The sequence below is a fragment of the Rattus norvegicus genome, chromosome X (assembly GCF_036323735.1).
Source record: "Rattus norvegicus strain BN/NHsdMcwi chromosome X, GRCr8, whole genome shotgun sequence".
Lineage (NCBI taxonomy): Eukaryota > Metazoa > Chordata > Mammalia > Rodentia > Muridae > Rattus > Rattus norvegicus.
The window spans coordinates 22,659,181-22,679,683 of NC_086039.1; the positions used below are offsets into that span (position 1 = coordinate 22,659,181).

At 38.5% G+C, this 20,503-nt stretch overlaps 1 pseudogene; it reads right to left on the minus strand.

Annotated features, from left to right (window-relative positions):
* Window positions 1-10,334: 10,334 nt before the first annotated feature.
* On the minus strand, window positions 10,335-20,278 carry Bzw1-ps3 (basic leucine zipper and W2 domains 1, pseudogene 3; annotated as a pseudogene).
* Window positions 20,279-20,503: the final 225 nt, after the last annotated feature.

Sequence of the window (20,503 nt, forward strand, 5' to 3'; positions counted from 1 at the left end):
TATCCTAGTAAGAGCACCAGTGGAAGGGGAAGCCCTGAGTCCTGCTAAGACTGAACCCCCAGTGAACTAGTCTATGGGGGGAGGGCGGCAATGGGGGGAGGGTTGGGAGGGGAACACCCATAAGGAAGGGGAGGGGGGAGGGGGATGTTTGCCCGGAAACCGGGAAAGGGAATAACACTCGAAATGTATATAAGAAATACTCAAGTTAATAAAAAAAAAAGAAAGAAAAAAAATAAAGAAGGAGTGAAGCATTCACATTTTGATCATCCGTCTTGAGTTTCATTTGTTCTAGGCATCTAGGGTAATTTAAGCATTTGGGCTAATAGCCACTTATCAATGAGTGCATACCATATGTGTTTTTCTGTGATTGGGTTACCTCACTCAGGATGATATTTTCCAGTTCTGACCATTTGCCTACAAATTTCATAAGTCATTGTTTTTGATAGCTGAGTAATATTCCATTGTGTAGATGTACAACCTTTTCTGTTTAAGGGAATCTGGGTTCTTTCCAGCTTCTGGCTATTATAAATAAGGCTGTGATGAACATAGTGCAGCACATGTCTTTTTTATATGTTGGGGCATATTTTGGGTACATGCCCAAGAGAGGTATAGCTGGATCCTCAGGCAGTTCAATGTCCAATTTTCTGAGGAACCTCCAGACTGATTTCCAGAATGGTTGTACCAGTCTGCAATCCCACCAACAATGGAGGAGTGTTCCTCTTTCTCCACATCCTCGCCAGCATCTGCTGTCACCTGAGTTTTTGATCTTAGCCATTCTCACTGGTGTCAGGTGAAGTCTCAGGGTTGTTTTGATTTGCATTTCCCTTATGACTAAAGATGTTGAACATTTCTTTAGGTGTTTCTCAGCCATTCGGCATTCCTCAGCTGTGAATTCTTTGTTTAGCTCTGAACCCCATTTTTTAATAGGGTTATTTGTTTCCCTGCGGTCTAACTTCTTGAGTTCTTTGTATATTTTGGATATAAGGCCTCTATCTGTTGTAGGATTGGTAAAGATCTTTTCCCAATCTGTTGGTTGCCATTTTGTCCTAACCACAGTGTCCTTTGCCTTACAGAATCTTTGCAGTTTTATGAGATCCCATTTGTCGATTCTTGATCTTAGAGCATAAGCCATTGGTGTTTTGTTCAGGAAATTTTCTCCAGTCCCCATGTTTTTGAGATTCTTCCTCACTTTCTCTTCTATTAGTTTCAGTGCATCTGGTTTGATGTGGAGGTCCTTGATCCACTTGGACCTAATCGTTGTACAGGGTGATAAGCATGGATCGATCTGCATTCTTCTACATGTTGACCTCCAGTTGAACCAGCACCATTTGCTGAAAATGCTGTCCTTTTTCCATTTGATGGTTTTGGCTCCTTTGTCAAAAATCAAGTGCCCATAGGTGTGTGGGTTCATTTCTGGGTCTTCAATTCTGTTCCATTGGTCTATCTGTCTGTCTCTGTACCAACACCACGCAGTTTTTATCACTATTGCTCTGTAATACTGCTTGAGTTCAGGGATAGTGATTCCCCCTGAAGTCCTTTTATTGTTGAGGATAGTTTTAGCTATCCTGGGTTTTTTGTTATTCCAGATGAATTTGCAAATGGTTCTGTCTAACTCTTTGAAGAATTGGATTGCTATTTTGATGGGGATTCCATTGAATCTGTAGATCGCTTTTGGTAAAATGGCCATTTTTACTATATTAATCCTGCCAATCCATGAGCATGGGAGATCTTTCCATCTTCTGAGGTCTTCTTCAAATTCTTTCTTCAGAGTCTTGCAGTTCTTATTGTGCAAATCTTTTACTTGCTTGCTTAAAGTCACACCGAGGTACTTTATATTATTTGGGTCTATTATGAAGGGTGTTGTTTCCCTAATTTCTTTCTTGGCTTGTTTCTCTTTTGTGTCGAGGAAGGCTACTGATTTATTTGAGTTAATTTTATACCCAGCCACTTTGCTGAAGTTGTTTATCAGCTTTATTAGTTCTCTGGTGAAACTTTTGGGATCACTTAAATATACTATCATATCATCTGCAAATAGTGATATTTTGACTTCTTCTTTTCCGATCTGTATCGTTTGGGAGACTTTTAATGGTTGCTTCTATTTCTTTAAGGGTTATTGGATTGTTTAGTTAGTTAATCTGATCTGATTTAACTTTGGTATCTGTTACCTGTCTAGAAAATTGTCCATTTCATCCAGATTTTCCACTTTTGTTGAATACAGGTTTTTGTCATAGGATCGAATGATTTTTTTTGAATTCCTTTGTTTTTGTCATTATGTCTCCCTTTCCAGTTCTGATTATATTAGTTTGAATACTATCCCTGTGCCCTCTGGTTAGACTGGCTATGGGTTTATCTGTATTATTGATTATTTTCAAAGAACCGATTCCTAAGTTTGTTGATTCTTTCTGTTTGTTTAATTTCCACCCCGAGTTTGATTATTTCTTGTCTTGTACTCCTCTTGGCTGTACTTGTTTCTTTTTGTTCTAGAACTTTCAGGTGTACTGTCAAGCTGACAGTTTATGCTCTCTCCAGTTTCTTTTTAGAGGCACTCAAAAATATGACTTTTTCTCTTAGCACTGCTTTCATTGTATCTCATATGTTAGGATATGTTGTGCCTTCATTTTCATTAAATTTTTTAAAGCCTTTTATTTCTTTCCTTATTTCTTCCTTGAACAATTTGTCATTGAGTAGAGTGTTGTTCAGCTTCTATGTGTATGTGGGCTTTATGTTGTTTTTATTGTTATTGAAGACCAGCCTTAGTTCTTGTTTATCTGACAGGATGCATGGGATTATTTCAATCTTATATCTGTTGAGACATGTTTTGTGACAGATTATATGCTCAACTTTGTGGAAGGGTCCTTGAGGTGCTGAAAAGGAAGCATATTTTTTTAGGATTAATTGTCCTATAGATATCTGTTAAATCCATTTTTTCATAACTTCTTAGTTTTATTGTGTGTCTGTTCAGTTTCTGTTTTCATGATATATCCATTGACAAGAATGGGATGTTGAAGTTTCTCACATTTCTTACGTGTGATCCAATTTATACTTTGAACTTTAGTATGGTATCTTTTAGGAATGAGGTGTGCTTGAATTTGGAGCATAGATATTTAGGATTGAGATCATCATAGTAGATTTTTTTTCCTTTGATGAGTATAAAGTGCCCTTCCTTATTCTTTGAAAACTTTTGGTTAAAAGTCAATTTAATCAATATTAGAATGGCTACTCCAGCTTGTTTCTTAGAAACATTTGCTTAGAAAAATTTTTCCAGCCTTTTACTTTGAGGTAATGTCTGTCTTCTTCACTGGCGTATGTTTCCTGTAAGCAGCAAAATTTTGGGTCCTTTTTACATATCCAGTCTGTTAATCTACATCTTTTTAATAGGGGAATTGAGTCCATTCATATTAAGAGATATTAAGAACTAGTGGTTGTTGTTTCCTGTATTATTGTTGTTAGAGGTAATATTTTGTTTTTGTGGCAATCTTCTTTTGAGTTTGGTGAAAGAAGATTGCTTCCTTGCTTTTCCTAGGGTGTAGTTTCCCTCCTTGTGTTTGAGATTTCCATCTGTTATCCTATCTAGGGCTGGATTTGTAGAAAAATATTGTGTAAATTTGTTTTTGTCATGGAATCTTTAGGTTTCTCCATGTTAATTGAAAGTTTTGCTGGATATAGTAGCCTGGACTGGCATTTGTGTTCTCTTAGAATCTGAATGATCTGCCTAGGGTCGTCTAACTTTCATGGTCTCTGGTGCGAAGTCTGGTATAATTCTGATAGCTCTGTCTTTATATGTTACTTGACATGTGTACCTTACTGCTTTTGATATTCTTACTTTGTTTTGTGCATTCGGTGTTTTGACTTTTATGTGATGGGAGGAATGTATTTTCTGATCCACTCTATTTGGACTTCTGTACGCTTTTTGTATGTTCATGGGTATCTCGTTCCCTAATCAAATTAGGGAAGTATTGTTCTGTAGTTATATTGAAGATATTTACTGGCCCTTCAAGTTGGAAATCTGCAATCTCTTTTATACCCATCATTCTTATGTTTGGTCTTCTCATTGTGTCCTGGATTTCTTGGATGTTTTCGGCTAGGAACTTAATGCATTTTCTTTGACTGTTGTGTCAATGTTTTCTCTGGCATCTTCTGCACCTGAGAGTCTCTCTTCTATCTCCTGTATTCTGTTGATGATGCTTGAATCTATGATTCCTTTTCTCTTTCCTAAGTTTTCTAACTCCAGGGATGTCTCCTTTTGTGATTTCTTTATTGTTTCTATTTCCATTTTTAGATCCTGAATGGTTTTGTTAAATTTCTTTACCTGTTTGGTTCTATTCTTCTGTAATTCTTTAATGGAGTTATTCATGTCCTTTGTAATGTCCTCTATAATCATCAGGAGATATGATTTTAACTCTGAATCTTGCTTTTCATGTGTGATGTGGTATGCAGGACTTGCTGAAGTGAGTGAACTGGATTCTGATTATGCCAACTAGCCTTGTTTTCTGTTGTTTATGTTCTTGTGCTTGCCTCTCACAATCTGTCTAACTCTAGTGCTTGTCTAAGCTGTCTCTGACTAGAGCCTGGCCTCCTTGTGATCCTGGTTGTGTCCAGGGGAGTCCATGTGACTTTTTGATCCTCGGATCCTAAGTGTGTCAAAGCTCCTGGGATTCAAGCTGCCTTTGACATACTGAAGTTCTGGTTTGTCCAATATCCTGATGTGTCAGAGTTCCTGGAAGTAATTCTTTCTCTGTGTGTCACAGTCATGGGTGGGGGAAGGCCAGAACCTTGAGTTTTCTCTGGTATAGATACAAGCTGGAAAGAAATCATGCTTCTGGGTGGGCAAGCTTTGTGTTTCCTGGTTCCTATGTGGGTCCCAGTTATGCAGGGGTTGGGGAAGTTGTCATGGCCTCAACTGTGACCTTGAGTGTGTCAGAGTTCCAGTACTCCTGGGCGTTGCCAATCTTCTGGGAGTTGAACTTCCTCTGTGCTTCTGTGCTCCTATAATCCTGGGCCTGTTAGTGCGCCTGTGATCCTGTGATCCTGTGATCCTGTATTCTTGTGATTCTGGCCATGTTAGAGCACAAGGGTGATGGCTTCCTGTAGGTGTTTTCAGAATGGATGTGGAACCAGTGCCCAAGGTATGCTCAGGGCACACAGAAAGACTGGAATGGAACCACACCACTGGCTGGGTTGGGGTACCTTTGTCCCTGGATCCCAGGAGAACCAGTTATTCCGGGTGTTGTAATCATGGTCACATTAGAGCACATGATGACAGGTTTCTGCTGGGTGTTGTGGGAATAGGGCACAAACTATGCCTAAGGTCTGCTCAGAGAAGAAGTCCAAACATTTATTTAACTGGTTCTTAACTATTAGATATTCCTCTGTTGAGAATTCTGTTTAGATTTTTACCCCATTTTATTTGAGTTATTTACTTTGTGGCTGTCTAATTTCTTGACTTCTTTATATATTTTGGATAATAATCCTCTGTCAGAAGTAGAGTTGCTGAAAATCTCTTCTCTATCAATAAGCTACCATGTCCTGTTGACAGTGTCCTTTGCCTTATAAAAGCTTTTTGGTTTCATGCACTCCCATTTATTAATTGTTGTTCTTAGCACCCTTAGCTATTAGTGTTCTTTCCAGGAAGTTCTCTTGTACCAAGGAGTTCAAGGCAGCACCCCACTTTCCCTTCTATTAGATTTAGTGTTTCCAGTTTTATATTGAGGTCTTTAACCAACTTGGACTAGAGATTTTTGCAGAGTGATAAATATGTATCTATTTACATTCTTCTATGTCCAGACATCCAGTAAGATCAACACCATTTGTTTGAAAATGAGTTATTTTTCCCATTGTATGGTTTTAGTTTCCTTGTCAAATATCAAATGTGTGTAGCTGTGTGAGTGTATTTATGGACCTTCAATTCTATTACATTAGTCAACATGTCTGTTTTTATAACAATGCCATGCAGTTTTTTAGTACTACTTTATTGCTCAGTTGTACAGATTAAAGTCAGGGGTGCTGATATCACTAGGAATTCTTTCATTGTACAGGATTGTTTTAGCTCTCCTGGATTTTTTGCATTTGTATATGCAGTTGATACTTTATTATTCAAGTTCTGTAAAGAATTGTGGTGGGATTTTGATGTGAATTGGATTGAATCTGTAGATTTCTTTTGGAAAAATTGTAATTTTTATTATGTTAATCCTATCTATCCTTGTGAATGGGAGATCTTCCTTAATTTCTTTCTTCAGAAAATCGAAGTTCTTGTCATACACCACTTTCACTTGTTTGGGTAGAGTTACACCAAAGGTATTTTTTACTATTTGTGGGCATTTTACATGGTTTTTTTTTTCTTGGACTAGCTATTATTTGTATAAATGAGAGCTAGTGACTCCTTTGAGTTAATTTTGTATCCACTCATTTTGCTGAATTGTATTTCAGCTGTAGGAGGAGTTCTCTGGTAGAATTTTCAGGGTCATGTATGTATCCTATCATATAATCTGCAAATATTGACCCTTTGACTTGTTCCATTCAATTTATATCCCCTTGGTCTCTTTTATTTGTATCATTGCTCTACCTAGAACTTCAAGTATTATCTTGAATAGATAGAGTTAGGGCAGCCTGGTCTCATCCCTGAATTTGGTGGCATCGATTTAATTTTTTTTTCCATTTAGTTTGAGGTTAGCTATGGGCCTGCTGTATATTGCTTTGATCATGTTTAGGAATGCACCTTGAGTCCCTGATCTCTCAAAGTCTTTTAACATGAAGGCATATTGGATTTTCTCAAAGGCCTTTTCAGCATCTAATGAGATGATAATGTGATTTTTCCTTTCAGTTTGCTTATCTGGTAGATTATGTAGAAAAATTTGCATATATTGTACCATCGCTGCATCTCTGAAATGAAGCCTAATTGATCATTGCAGATTATATATTTGATGGGTTATAGTGGGTTATGTCTTTGGTGTGTTATTGAGTTCCATTTGTGAGTATTTAATTTAGAATTTTTGCAGCAATGATCATGAAGAATATGAGCATGAAATTCTTTCTTTGTTGAGTGTTTGGATTAGTTATCAAGGTGACTATGGCCTCACAGAATAAGTGTGGCAATGTTCCTTCTGCCTCTATTTTTGTGGAATAGTTTTAAGAATGCTGGTAGTAGCAATTCTTTGAAAATCTGGTAGAATTCTATACTAAAACCATCTGGCCTTCATTTTTTCAGTTGGGGGACTTTTGATGAGCACTTCTAGTTCCATATGTGTTACAGGACTGTTTAAATAGTTTACCTGATCTTGATTTAAACTTGGAAATTGGTATTTATCTAGAAAATCATCCATTTCATTTTGATTTTCCATTTTTGTGGAGTATGGGCTTTTAAAGCAAGACCTAATGAGTGTTTAACTTTCCTCAGTGTTTATTGTTATACCTCCCTTTTCAGTTCTGATTTTGTTAATTTGAATAGTCTTGCTCTACCTTTTTTTAGTTTGGCTATGGTGTGTCTATCTTGCTGATTCTCTCAGAGAACCAGTTCTTGGTTTTGTGTTGTTCCCTGATTCTAGTTTATTCCATTCAGGCCTGACATTGATTATTTACTGCCATATACTCCTCTCTTGGGTGAGTTTGCTTCTTTTTTCCTAATGACTTTAGATATTCTTTTAAATTGGTGGTATGAGAACTTTCTGATTTTCTTGTAAGTACATAACACTATAACTTCACTCTTCCCACTATTTTCCTTGTGTCCTGTAAATTTGGGTGTGCTGTGCCTTCATTTTCATTGAATTCTAGAAAGTCTTTATTTTTGTCATATTTTCCTAATTTCCTTAAATGATTTATTTGCTTTCTCTTTCAAGACCTCTACCATCTTTTAAGATTAGAGTTAAAAACCTAGACCCCCTAAACATTTGTAGTAGATGGTGCAGCATCTACCTGTAGGTTTCCTAAGAATTGGAGTGGGGGGGCTGTCTCTCACTTTGTTTGCATCCCCTACCCCTAGCTGGGGTTCCTTGTCTGTCTTTTGTGGGAGAGGATGCACTAAGTCCTGATGTGACTTAATATGCCAGGGAAGATTGGTATCCATGGGTGGACTCCCCTTTTCTGAGGAAAAGGAAGATGAAAGAGAATGGGGTTATGTGAGGATAGTACTTGGAGAAGGTGTATGCTGAGATGGGTTGAAAACTGAATAAGTGAATTAATGAATAAAATTAATATTTCATTGTTTCATTCTTCTCTTTTGTACTAATCATTTTTGGTTTATTAAGAAATCAATTTGTATTAATTCTGTGCATATTTCATACAATTAATTTTAATGCTGCTTACTCCCATATCTGTTCTACATCCTTCTAAGCTCTGAGACTCCCCTGTCGTCCCTATTCTACACCACTTTATTTTGTGTTCTAATTTCATATTAAAGATAGATTTTCTTATAGAATATATCTTGATCATTTCTTCTTCCCCTACTCTTTCAGAATATTCCCTACCTTATCTTCCCACTAGATTCATTCCTTTTCTGTCAATACTTAGAAAAAAGTCTGGCTTTTATGTAATAACATCCAAACATAACAAAACAATATAAAAAGATGAAGCAAAATCTATCAAACTGATATTGTGCAGGGCAACACAACTGAGATAAAAGTGAACTGAGATAGGGCACAAAAATAAGTGATACACTCACACTCATAATTGGGAGCACAGTAAAATACTAAATTAAAAGGTATCATACATAAACAGAGGACTGTGGCCAGAACCCCATAGGCCCTATGCTTTCTGCTTCAGTCTCTGTGAGTTCATATAAGTTTTGAAGAGTTTATTTAGAAGTCCTTTTTTGACTGGTGTCCTCAATCATCTGTGGCTCTAACAATCCATCCACCTCCTCTTTGGCAGGGTTCCAACATATGAGAATTGACATAGAGAACCACAAATGGACAGTGTGCAGAGAGTGAGAGACTTTGAAGCTCTCAGTCTTTTTCAAAATCCTGATCTCAAGGCTCATGAACATATATATGATGAAAAATTATTGTAAGGGCCACAAGGGAAGGTAACTCCAAGGAAAAATTGTCTTTTAGAGAAATTAGGACTAAATACACATGTGAATTCACAGAGACTGAGGCAGCATGCACAAGACCTGTACATGTTGAATGCAGATGGGATCCAAGCATGGAGAAATGGATGTGGACCCAGGGTTCCACCACTAACCACGTAGTTGTTTGCAATTGATACCTGCAGGCACAGAGGAGACCAGGTTTCTACATTGTAATGCCACGGAAGATGTCAACCTCACTCCAGGGCAGCTCTTATGCTCAGAAGTACTTGGCCAGGAGAAATGAATATGGGGAGACTTGAGGCATGAAAAACACAATCAATATATTTTGTGTAAAAAATGTAAATCTGCACCAAAAAAGTGCAAAGGGAAAAAAACAAAAAAATCCTAAAAACCTAACACCACAATATAAATAAGAGCAAAAAAATCCCAACAAACAATATTGGAATATAGTGATGTCACAGAGACTAGATGGGAGCCCACTACTGCCATTTTCCAAGACTGCATTCTTTGTACCCAAAGATGACCTTAGGAGGTCTTCCCTCCACCAAAGAAGTTCATTTTTTGCAGCACAAGAAGACTATTAAGAAAATCCATGGTTGGTCAAATTGCTGACAATATCTGAGTGTGGAAGGCCCATCGCAAACAGACACATCTATAACATATGTGCTATACCTAAGGCTTAGGGAATATTTCAGAAAATGAGGAAGAAAGTTTTGAAGAGCCAGGGGAACAGGACTTCAGCCAAGGAAAGCTATCTTCTGTATGTGACAGGGAAGCTGCAACACTAAATCCTTAACACTATGACCACCTAACAAGACCTACACAATGACATCTGTTGACATGCTATGGTGAAGAGTGGATCTTGCACTAGGCCGTACACATAAAAATAAAAATCGTACACACACACATGTAACAATACAGTTGTGGGCATACTCCACACACAAAATCAAAAGAAAAAATATTGTATCAGTCAAAAGTATTTCATTCTTGTTAGGATACATTTTAAAGGGTCTTATTTCCTGTGGTAGTCCCTTCAGCAGAGTTCAATAAAGGGGAGGCACAATTTGGAATAGCTGGGCACATACATAGAATGAGACTAGGGGAGTGCTTTCCACAGTAAATATGATGGTGTGTGTGTGTGTGTGTGTGTGTGTGTGTGTGTGTCTGTGGGTCTATGTGCCTATGTGTATTATGTATGTGTTGTACTATAATATATGAAATACCCAAAAATTTGTAATGGCTTTACTTTTATTTTTTTCTTCATCTTTATTAAATTGGGTATTTCTTATTTACATTTCTCTTTTTAGTGTTATCTATATTAAAACTTATTGGGGTGCTATTAGGGGAAAAGGTTTCTTGGGGGTTGGATAATGGAAAAAGCTTGAACACTTGGTCACATGTATTTCCCCTCATCACCAATTGTTATGCTGAGCAAAATATGTGGCATTTTGGTATCTGTAAATTTTATAAGAGCAGAATATTTCTAGGACAGTAATCCCAGAGTAAGGTGACACTTATCAATTCTAAATACACACAGTACACTATCTAAGACACTAAAGGCCTTAGAAACTGACACCAAGTTAGGAATTCAATCAACAGTTTCCCAATCATGATTCAGAGTATAGTTTTAACATCTCTATTAGGCATTACATATTGGAGGCCATAGGTTGGAATTTAAACTTAAAATGGGAATAATTTCATAAATCTCATTCTTTACACTGTACTAACAAGTGCCTTACCCACATGCTATTATATTAAGTAAGCACTACTGTGTATAAAGGGGGAAAAGATCAATGATCAAAGATCATAATGTAGTTCTGGAAGACTCCACACTCTGACGATACACAGTATATAATAAAGGGTGTGTTTCAAATGGCGGTAACATGCAAGGATAAGGTTGTAGAAATGGCAATGTAGTTTTAGCTACAATAGAATCTGTGTTTAGTTTGCGAGTTGTAAGGACAAATTGTTACCAATCCTTATACAGTTGACATCTGAAAGCACAACAGACAGCACACCATTAGGGACCAATGGGGTTTATGAGGGGACTAAAAAGACTGATTTATAAAACCTAAATATAAGGATGGACTTTATTTTTAAAAAAATCTTTTTAGGACTACAAATTACAAAGGATGCAGATCACTACACAGAATCTAATGAATACATTTGCCTGTGCATAAAACTTTATCAAAGTCATTCATTTTACAAATTCACCCCACCCACCAATGTTTTTGCTATAATGCTCTTAAGGTCACTATACATTTATTTCAAATTATATTACATGATATTTTGAAGATAAACTTTAAATGACAAATTCTTGGCTTCTAAGAATGGCACCTTCAAAATGGGTAATTTCCACTCAAGTCTCTGGTGGCATTATTCTTACTATTTTCTTTTACCAATTAAAAAAAAACATTCAAAATGTTCACTTTCAGCCTTTGCCTAAAAGGTGGCTACATTTTCCTCTACCAACTAACTATAAATGGATAGCAAAAAGGAAAGCAATGAAGGCAGCCATTAAAATAGATTAATCAATTGAAGTATTTGGCTCACAGAAATTTAAAAAATGGCAACTAGGGTGAGTTATTAGGTGCTTGTATATAGTAGAATGAAGCCAGGCCCAGACAACTGAATGGCAGACCACTGATGACTGTCCTTTTCCTTCACAAAAGGAAATGTAGAGTAGTGTCCAGATCCTGTTAGAACATGCTCACCCAAAACACTCCCAACAATCTTATGGGTTAGTGACAAAACATTTCCTTGACTCACTCCTTGTGGGAAAGCTTTCCTAAGACTCTAGCTGTATCCTGGGGTAGAACGTTTGTAGAAGGAATATCTACTTGTTCTACCTGGAAAGATGCAAATGAACCTAGAAGTTTCTGAGAAAAGGCTCAGCTTCCTTCTTCCTACCTCTGCCATGTGTAGTTCTCAAATTCAAGTTAGCTCTCCATGGCTTTACTAAGGGTGAAACCCAGAAATCAACAAATTAAAATTAAATTTAATTCTTAAAAATATAAGAAAATGCTCAAATATAACCAATGTCAGGATTCATGTTAAGGATTCAATCATCTGCAGGATTTTCATTGATGAACAGGGCTCTGGACATACTGAGTTATCACACAAATCATTGCCTTTTGAGACTTTGGACACTTCTACAGTTTAATTTGCAAACAGAATATTTTTGTAACAAATTAATTTTAACCAAATCATATCTTGAAAACTGTTTATATAGAAATACCAGGAAATAAAGTGAAATGTTCATTGCGGAAAGCCTTACATCACATTATTACAGTAGAAAATACAGGAAGTAGAAGGTAACTGAAAACCAATGCAACATCAGATTCAATTCTATGGCTCCTATAGTTCCTTACACATGGTTTCAGAAAAGAAACCCAACATTTCCAGTAGCCATAAAAACAATTAAAATAAAAATTTCCATGAAAGCCCTTATATGCTTGTTATATGCTTGATATAGGGAGGTAGGAAGATGTAAGAACCAGGACACATGAGACATGACATTTTATCTACAACTCCTGTTTGCTTTACTGAGGATGTTTCAAAATTCAGTCACCTTCTTCAGCTTCTGACTCAGATTCCTTCTCAGCATTTTTGAGCCATTCTATAAACTTCTTAATTTGCTCAAGGAAGACATTTTTCCCTTTTGCAACATGTGCATCTTTATACCAATTCAGAATGGGCTCTTCACTCAGGACCTCAGCTTTATAAAGAGCACGACTATTTTCTGGAAGGCTTTCATGAAGTGAATGTTGTCATAGCAATACTCCTGAATCTTCAGTAACAGAGTCAACTCAGACTGACCTTGAATAGTGAAGGCAGCAAGTAGAGGGCTGTATTGCTTCAAGTGCTTGATGACTTGTTCTGCTAAAAGCCCTTCTTTTTTTTCCACTCCACAGTACTCATCACACTTAACTACACTATCCCAATGACCACTGGTTATGGGTCATTATTTTTTTCATCTCTTCCTTGACATATAAACTTATGTCCTTGAATGGGTGACCCTGAGACATCTGCTCCTGAAGATCCTTCTGGAGCTCCTTCTGAGCCCCAATGATCTGCTGGTTGCAGACATACTCTGAAACCTCATTCAAGCCTGGAACAGTGAAATACTTACTGAACTGCTCAACAATTTGTTTATTGGCAGAGAACAGCTCCATCAGTCTGTTGTCCATGCAGCAACCGCATTGATGTCTATCTCATTTATCCATGATTTAAAGATCTTTACAGCAAAAGCTGCTGAAACCACTTCTTTAACCAAATTTTCATTATAAAGGCTGTTAAGAATGAATGCATTGAGGGTTCCATTAGCCAGAAGCACCCCAGTCAACATGGCAAACTTGTTTCTCTCTGACACTGAAAATCCCTTCAGGAAGACCAGTAAAAAATTTTTTTATTAACTTGAGTATTTCTTATTTACATTTCAAGTGTTATTCCCTTTCCCGGTTTCCAGGCCAACATCCCCCTAACCCCTCCCCCTCCCCTTCTTTATGGGTGTACACCTCCCCATCTTGCCCGCATTGCCGCCCTCCCCCAACAATCACGTTCACTGGTGGTTCAGTCTTAGGAGGACCAAGGGCTTCCCCTTCCACTAGTGATCATGCTAGGATATTCATTGCTACCTATGAGTTCAGAGTCCAGGGTCAGTCCATGTAGAGTCTTTGGGTAGTGGCTTAGTCCCTGGAAGCTCTGGTACCTTGGCATTGTGGTTCATATGGGGTCATGAGCCCGTTCAAGCTCTTCCAGTTCTTTATCTGATTCTTTCAACGGGAGTCCTGTTCTCAGTTCAGTACTTTGCTGCTGGCATTCGCCTCTGTATTTGCTGTATTCTGGCTGTGTCTCTCAGGAGAGATCTACACCCGGCTCCTGTCGGCCTGCACTTCTTTGCTTCATCCATCATGTCTAACTGGGTGTCTGTATATGTATGGGCCACATGTGGGGCAGGCTCTGAATGGGTGTTCCTTCTGTCTCTATTTTAATCTATGCCTCTCTATTCCCAGCCAAGGGTATTCTTGCTCCTCTTTTAAAGAAGGAGTGAAGCATACACATTTTGATCATCCGTCTAGAGTTTCATGTGATGTAGGCATCTAGGGTAATTCAAGCATTTGGGCTAATAGCCACTTATCAATGAGTGCAAACCATGTGTGTTTTTCTGTGATTGGGTTACCTCACTCAGGATGATATTTTCCAGTTCCAACCATTTGCCTACGAATTTCATAAAGTCATTGTTTTTGATAGCTGAGTAATATTCCATTGTGTACATGTACCACATTTTCTGTATCCATTCCTCTATTGAAGGGCATATGGGTTCTTTCCAGCTAATGGCTATTGTAAATAAGGCTGCGATGAACATAGTGGAGCATGTGTCTTTGTTATATGTTGGAGAATCTTTTGGGTATATGCCCAAGAGAGTGATAGCTGGGTCCTTGGGTAGTTCAATGTCCAATTTTCTGAGGAACCATCAGACTGATTGCCAGAATGTTTGTACCAGTCCGCAACCCCACCAACAATGGAGGAGTGTTCCTCTTTCTCCACATCCTCGCCAGCATTTGCTGTCACCTGAGTTTTGATCTTAGCCATTCTCACTGCTGTGAGGAGAAATCTTAGGGTTATTTTGATTTACATTTCCCTTATGACTAAAGATGTTGAACATTTCTTTAGGTGTTTCTCAGCCATTCGGCATTCCCCAGCTGTGAATTCTTAGTTTAGCTCTGAACCCAATTTTTTAACAGGCTTATTTGTCTCCCTGTGGTCTAACTTCTTGAGTTCTTTGTATATTATGGATATAAGCCATCTATCTGTTGTAGGATTGGTAAAGATCTTTTCCCAATCTGTTGGTTGCCGTTTTGTCCTAACCACAGTGTCCTTTGCCTTACAAAAGCTTTGAAGTTTTATGAGATCCCATTTGTCAATTCTTGATCTTAGAGCATAAGCCATTGGTGTTTTGTTCAGGAAATTTTCAACAGTGTCCATGTGTTCGAGATGCTTCCCCACTTTTTCTTCTATTAGTTTGAGTGTATCTGGTTTGATGTGGAGGTCCTTGATGCACTTGGGCTTAAGCTTTGTACAGGATGATAAGCATGGATCAATCCACATTCTTCTACATGTTGACCTTCAGTTGAACCAGCACCATTTGCTGAAAATGCTATCTTTTTTCCATTGGATGGTTTTGGCTCCTTTGTCAAAAATCAAGTGAACATTGGTATGTGGGTTCATTTCTGGGTCTTCAATTCTGTTCCATTGGTCTATCTGTCTGTCTGTCTACCAATACCATGCAGTTTTTATCACTACAGCTCTGTAATACTGCTTGAGTTCAGGGATAGTGATTCCCCCTGAAGTCCTTTTATTGTTGAGGATAGGTTAAGCTCTCCTGGGTTTTTTGTTATTCCAAATGAATTTGCAAATTGTTCTGTCAACTCTTTGAAGAACTGGATAGGTATTTTGATGGGGATTGCATTGAATCTGTAGATCGCTTTTGGTAAAATGGCCATTTTTACTATATTAATCCTACTGATCCATGAGCATGGGAGATCTTTCCATCTTCTGAGGTCTTCTTCAATTTCTTTCTTCAGAGTCTTGAAGTTCTTATTATACTGATCTTTTACTTGTTTGGTTAAAGTCACACCAAGTTACTTTTTATTATTTGGGACAATTAGGAAGGGTGTCGTTTCCCTAATTTCTTTCTCGGCTTGTTTCTCTTTTGTGTAGAGGAAGGCTACTGATTTATTTGAGTTAATTTTATACCCAGCTACTTTGCTGAAGTTGTTTATCAGCTTTAGTAGATCTCTGGTGGAACTTTTGGGATCACTTAAATATTCTATCATATCATCTGCAAATAGTGATATTTTGACTGCTTCTTTTCCAATTTGTATCCCCTTGATCTCCATTTGTTGTCTGATTGCTCTGGCTAGAACTTCAAGAACTATATTAAGTAGGGAGAGAGTGGGCAGCCTTGTCTGTCCCTGATTTTAGTGGGATTGCTTCAAGTTTCTCTCCATTTATTTTAATGTTAGCAACTGGTTTGCTGTATATGGATTTACTATGTTTAGGTATGGGCCTTGAAGTCCTTTTCTTTCCAGGACGTTTATCATGAACGGGTGTTGAATTTTGTCAAATGCTTTCTCAACATCTAATGAAATGATCATATGGTTTTGTTCTTTCAGTTTGTTTATATAATGGATCACGTTGATAGTTTTCCGTATATTAAACCATCCCTCCATGCCTGGGATGAAGCCTACTTGATCATGGGGGACGATTGTTTTGATGTGCTCTTGGAGTCAGTTTGCTAGAATTTTATTGAGTATTTTTGTGTCAATATTCAAAAGGGAAATTGGTCTCAACTTCTCTTTCTTTGTTGGGTTTTGTGTGGTTTAGGTATCAGAGTAATTGTGGCTTCATAGAATGAATTCGGTACTGCTCCATCTGTTTCAATTTTGTGGAATAGTTTGGATAGTAGTGGTATGAGGTCTTCTATGAAGGTCTGATAGAATTCTGCACTAAACCCGCCTGGACCTGGGCTCTTTTTGGTTGGGAGACCTTTAATGACTGCATCTATTTCCTTAGGAGTTATGGGGTTGTTTAAATGGTTTATCTGTTCCTGAGTTAACTTCAGTACCAGGTATCTGTGTAGGAAATTGTCATTTCCTGCAGATTTTCAAGCTTTGCTGAATATAGGCTTTTGTAGTAAGATCTGATGATTTTTTGAATTTCCTCTGATTCTGTAGTTATGTCTCCCTTTTCATTTCTGATTTTGTTAATTTGGACGCACTCTCTGTGTCTTCTCGTTAGTCTGGCTAAGGGTTTATCTATCTTGTTGATTTTCTCAAAGAACCAACTTTTGCTTCTGATTCGTTCTATGGTCCTTTTTGTTTCTAATTGGTTGATTTCAGCTCTGAGTTTGATTATTTCCTGCCTTCTACTCCTCCTGAGTGTATTTGCTTCTTTTTGTTCTAGAGCTTTTAGGTGTGCTGTCAAGCTGCTGATATATGCTCTCTCATGTTTCTTTCTGCAGGCACTCAGAGCTATGAGTTTTCCTCTTAGCACAGCTTTTATTGTGTCCCATAAGTGAGGGTATGTTGTACCTTCATTTTCAGTAAATTCTAAGAAGTCTTTAACTTATTTATTTATTTCAACCTTGACCAGGTTATCATTGAATAAAGCATTGTTCAACTTCCTACGAATATGTGGGCGTTCTTCCCTTTTTGTTATTGAAGGCCAGCTTTAGGCCGTGGTGGTCTGATAGCACGCATGGGGTTATTTCTTTCTTTCTGTACCTGTTGAAGCCCATTTTTTGACCAATTATATGGTCAATTTTGGAGAACGTACCATGAGGAGCTGAAAAGAATGTATATCCTTTTGCTTTAGGATAGAATGTTCTATAAATATCTGTTAAGTCCATTTGGTTCATGACTTCTCTTAGTCTGTCTATGTCTCTGTTTAATTTCTGTTTCCATGATCTGTCCACTGATGAGAGTCAGGTGTTGAAATCTCCTACTATTATTCTGTGAGGTGCAATGTGTGTTTTGAGCTTTAGTAAGGTTTCTTTTATGTATGCACATGCCCTTTTATTTGGGGCATAGGTACTTAGGATTGAGAGTTCATCTCGGTGGATTTGTCTTTGATGAATATGAAGTGTCCTTCCTTATTTTTTTGATGACTTTTAGTTGAAAATTGATTTTATTTGATATTAGAATGGCCAATCCAGCTTGCTTCTTCTGACCATTTGCTTGGAAAGTTGTTTTCCAGCCGTTCGCTCTGAGGTAGTGTCTGTCTTTGTCTCTGAGGTGTGTTTCTTGTAGGCAGCAGAATGCAGGGTCCTCATTGAGTATCCAGTTTGTTAATCTATGTCTTGTTAATCTATCAACTCCCAATGGGGAGTTGAGACCATTGGTATTGAGAGATATAAAGGTATAGTAATTATTGCTTCCTGTTACATTCATATTTGGATGTGAGGTTATGTTTGTGTGCTTTTCTTCTCTTTGTTTTGTTGCCAAGATGATGAGTTTCTTGATTTTTCTAGGGTGTAGCGTGCCTCCTCATGTTGGACTTTACCATTTATTATCCTTTGTAGCAATGGATTTCTGGAAAGATATTGTGTAAATTTGGTTTTGTCATGGAATATCTTGGTTTCTCCATCTATGTTAATTGAGAGTTTTGCAGGATACATTAACCTGGGCTGGCATTTGTGTTTTCTTAGGGTCTGTGTGACATCTGTCCAGGATCTTCTGGCTTTCATAGTCTCTGGAGAGAAGTCTGGTGTGATTCTGATAGGTCTGCCTTCGTATTTTATTTGACCTTTTCCCTTACTGCTTTCAATATTCTTTCTTTATTTTGTGCATTTGGTGTTTTGACTATTATGAGATGGGAGGTGTTTCTTTTCTGGTCCAATTAATTTGGAGTTCTATAGGCTTCTTGTATGCTTATGGGTATCTCTTTCTTCAGGTTAGGGAAGTTTTCTTCTATGATTTTGTTGAAGATATTTACTGGTCCTTTGAGCTGGGAGTCTTCACTCTCTTCTATTCCTATTATCCTTAGGTTTGATCTTCTCATTGAATCCTGGATTTCCTGCATGTTTTAGACCAGTAACTTTTTCCGCTTTACATTATCTTTGACAGTTGAGTCGATGATTTCTATGGAATCTTCTGCTCCTGAGAATCTCTCTTCTATCTCTTGTATTCTGTTGGTGATGCTTGTATCTATGGCTTCTTGTCTCTTCCTTTGGTTTCCTATATCCAGGGTTATTTCCCTGTGTTCTTTCTTCATTGTTTCTATTTCCATTTGTAATTCTTTCAACTGTTTGATTGTGTTTTCCTGGAATTCTTTCATGGACTTTTGCGATTCCTCTCTGTAGGCTTCTACTTATTTATTTATGTTTTCCTGCATTTCTCTAAGGGAGTTCTTCATGTCTTTCTTGAAGTCCTCCAGCATCATGATCAAATATGATTTTGAATCTAGATCTTGCTTTTCTGGTGTGTTTGGATATTCCGTGTTTTCTTTGGTGGGAGAATTGGGCTCTGATGATGCCATGTAGTCTTGGTTTCTGTTGCTTTGGTTCCTGTGCTTGCCTCTCGCCCTCAGATTATCTCTAGTGTTACTTTGTTCTGCTATTTCTGACAGTGGCTAGACTGTCCTATAAGCGTGTGTGTCAGGAGTCCTGTAGACCTGTTTTCCTGTTTTCTTTCAGCCAGTTATGGGAACAGAGTATTCTGCTTTCGGGCGTGTAGTTTTTCCTATCTACAGGTCTTCAGCTGTTCCTGTGGGCCTGTGCCCTGAGTTCCTGAGTGCCCTGTGACCAGCCAGGTCGCTTGGAGCAGGAAAGTTTGTCTTACCTGTGGTCCTGAGGCTCAAGTTTCCTCGTGGGGTGTTGCTTATGAACTCTCTGTGGAGGCAGCAACCAGGAGGACCTGCGCCTCCCTTTCCGGGAGCCCCCGTGCACCAGGGTCCCAGATGGCGTGTTTTCCTCTGGGGTCAGAAATGTGGGCAGAGTGTAGTCACTTCTGGTTTCCCAGGCGTGTCTGCCTCTCTTATGGTTTAGCTCTCCCTCCCACGGGATATGCGTGCAGAGAACTGTTTATCTGGTCGGTCCCTTCAGGTACCAGCAGTTTCTCATACTCAGGGGACCTGCTGCTCCTCTGCCCTTGTCTACGGGAACCCAAATGCCGTATACAGTTTCCTCTTGGGTCAGGGATGTGGGCAGGGGTGGGCAGTGTTGGTTGTCTCTTCCACTCTGCAGTCTCAGGAGTGCCCACCTGTCCAGGCGGTGAGCTCTCTCTCCCACAGGGTTTGGGAGCAGTGAGCTGGGGGCAGGGATCCACGAGGTTCGAGCAGTAACTTTTTAACTTCATCATCAAAACCTTTTTCCAGGTATTTGTAGCACCTGAATAACTTGTTAAAAACCTGAGCGAATGCTTGCATGGTCTCTAGGTCTTCTTGTGCTGCAAAGACACAGACATCTGTGGGCATCATGTCATCTGCCAGTGTACCACCTGGGGCCACCATTCCTCCAGCCACCAGAATGTCAAAGAGTGTTTCTGCATAGCTGCTGTGGTCAAGTTTTGCTCCAGAAGCATCAAGAAACTTAGCTACTGCTTCGAAATCAGTACCAGTTTCAGCTAAACCTTCAATAATACAGTCTTGAAAATGAGTAGGGTCAAAAGTCTCTTTTTCATCTCTCTTTCTGATTTTAAAACGCTGGCCTGCTAGCATTGGTTTTTGCTGCTTTTGATGATTCATAAAAGACACCCGAATTTAAGGTGAAGAGAAAAGAGCCAGAAATTCCCAACCTGGAAACAACTGCCACTGTCTCCTCTGCCACTTATTTACACTTCAGTTGGTATTTTCTTCCCTGTTTTAAGGCTAAAATCCCCTCCAACCCCTCCCTTTCCCCTTCTCTATGGGTGTTCACCTCCCCATCTGCACCTGAATACTGCTCTCCCCCCAACAATCCCATTCACTGGGGGTACAGTA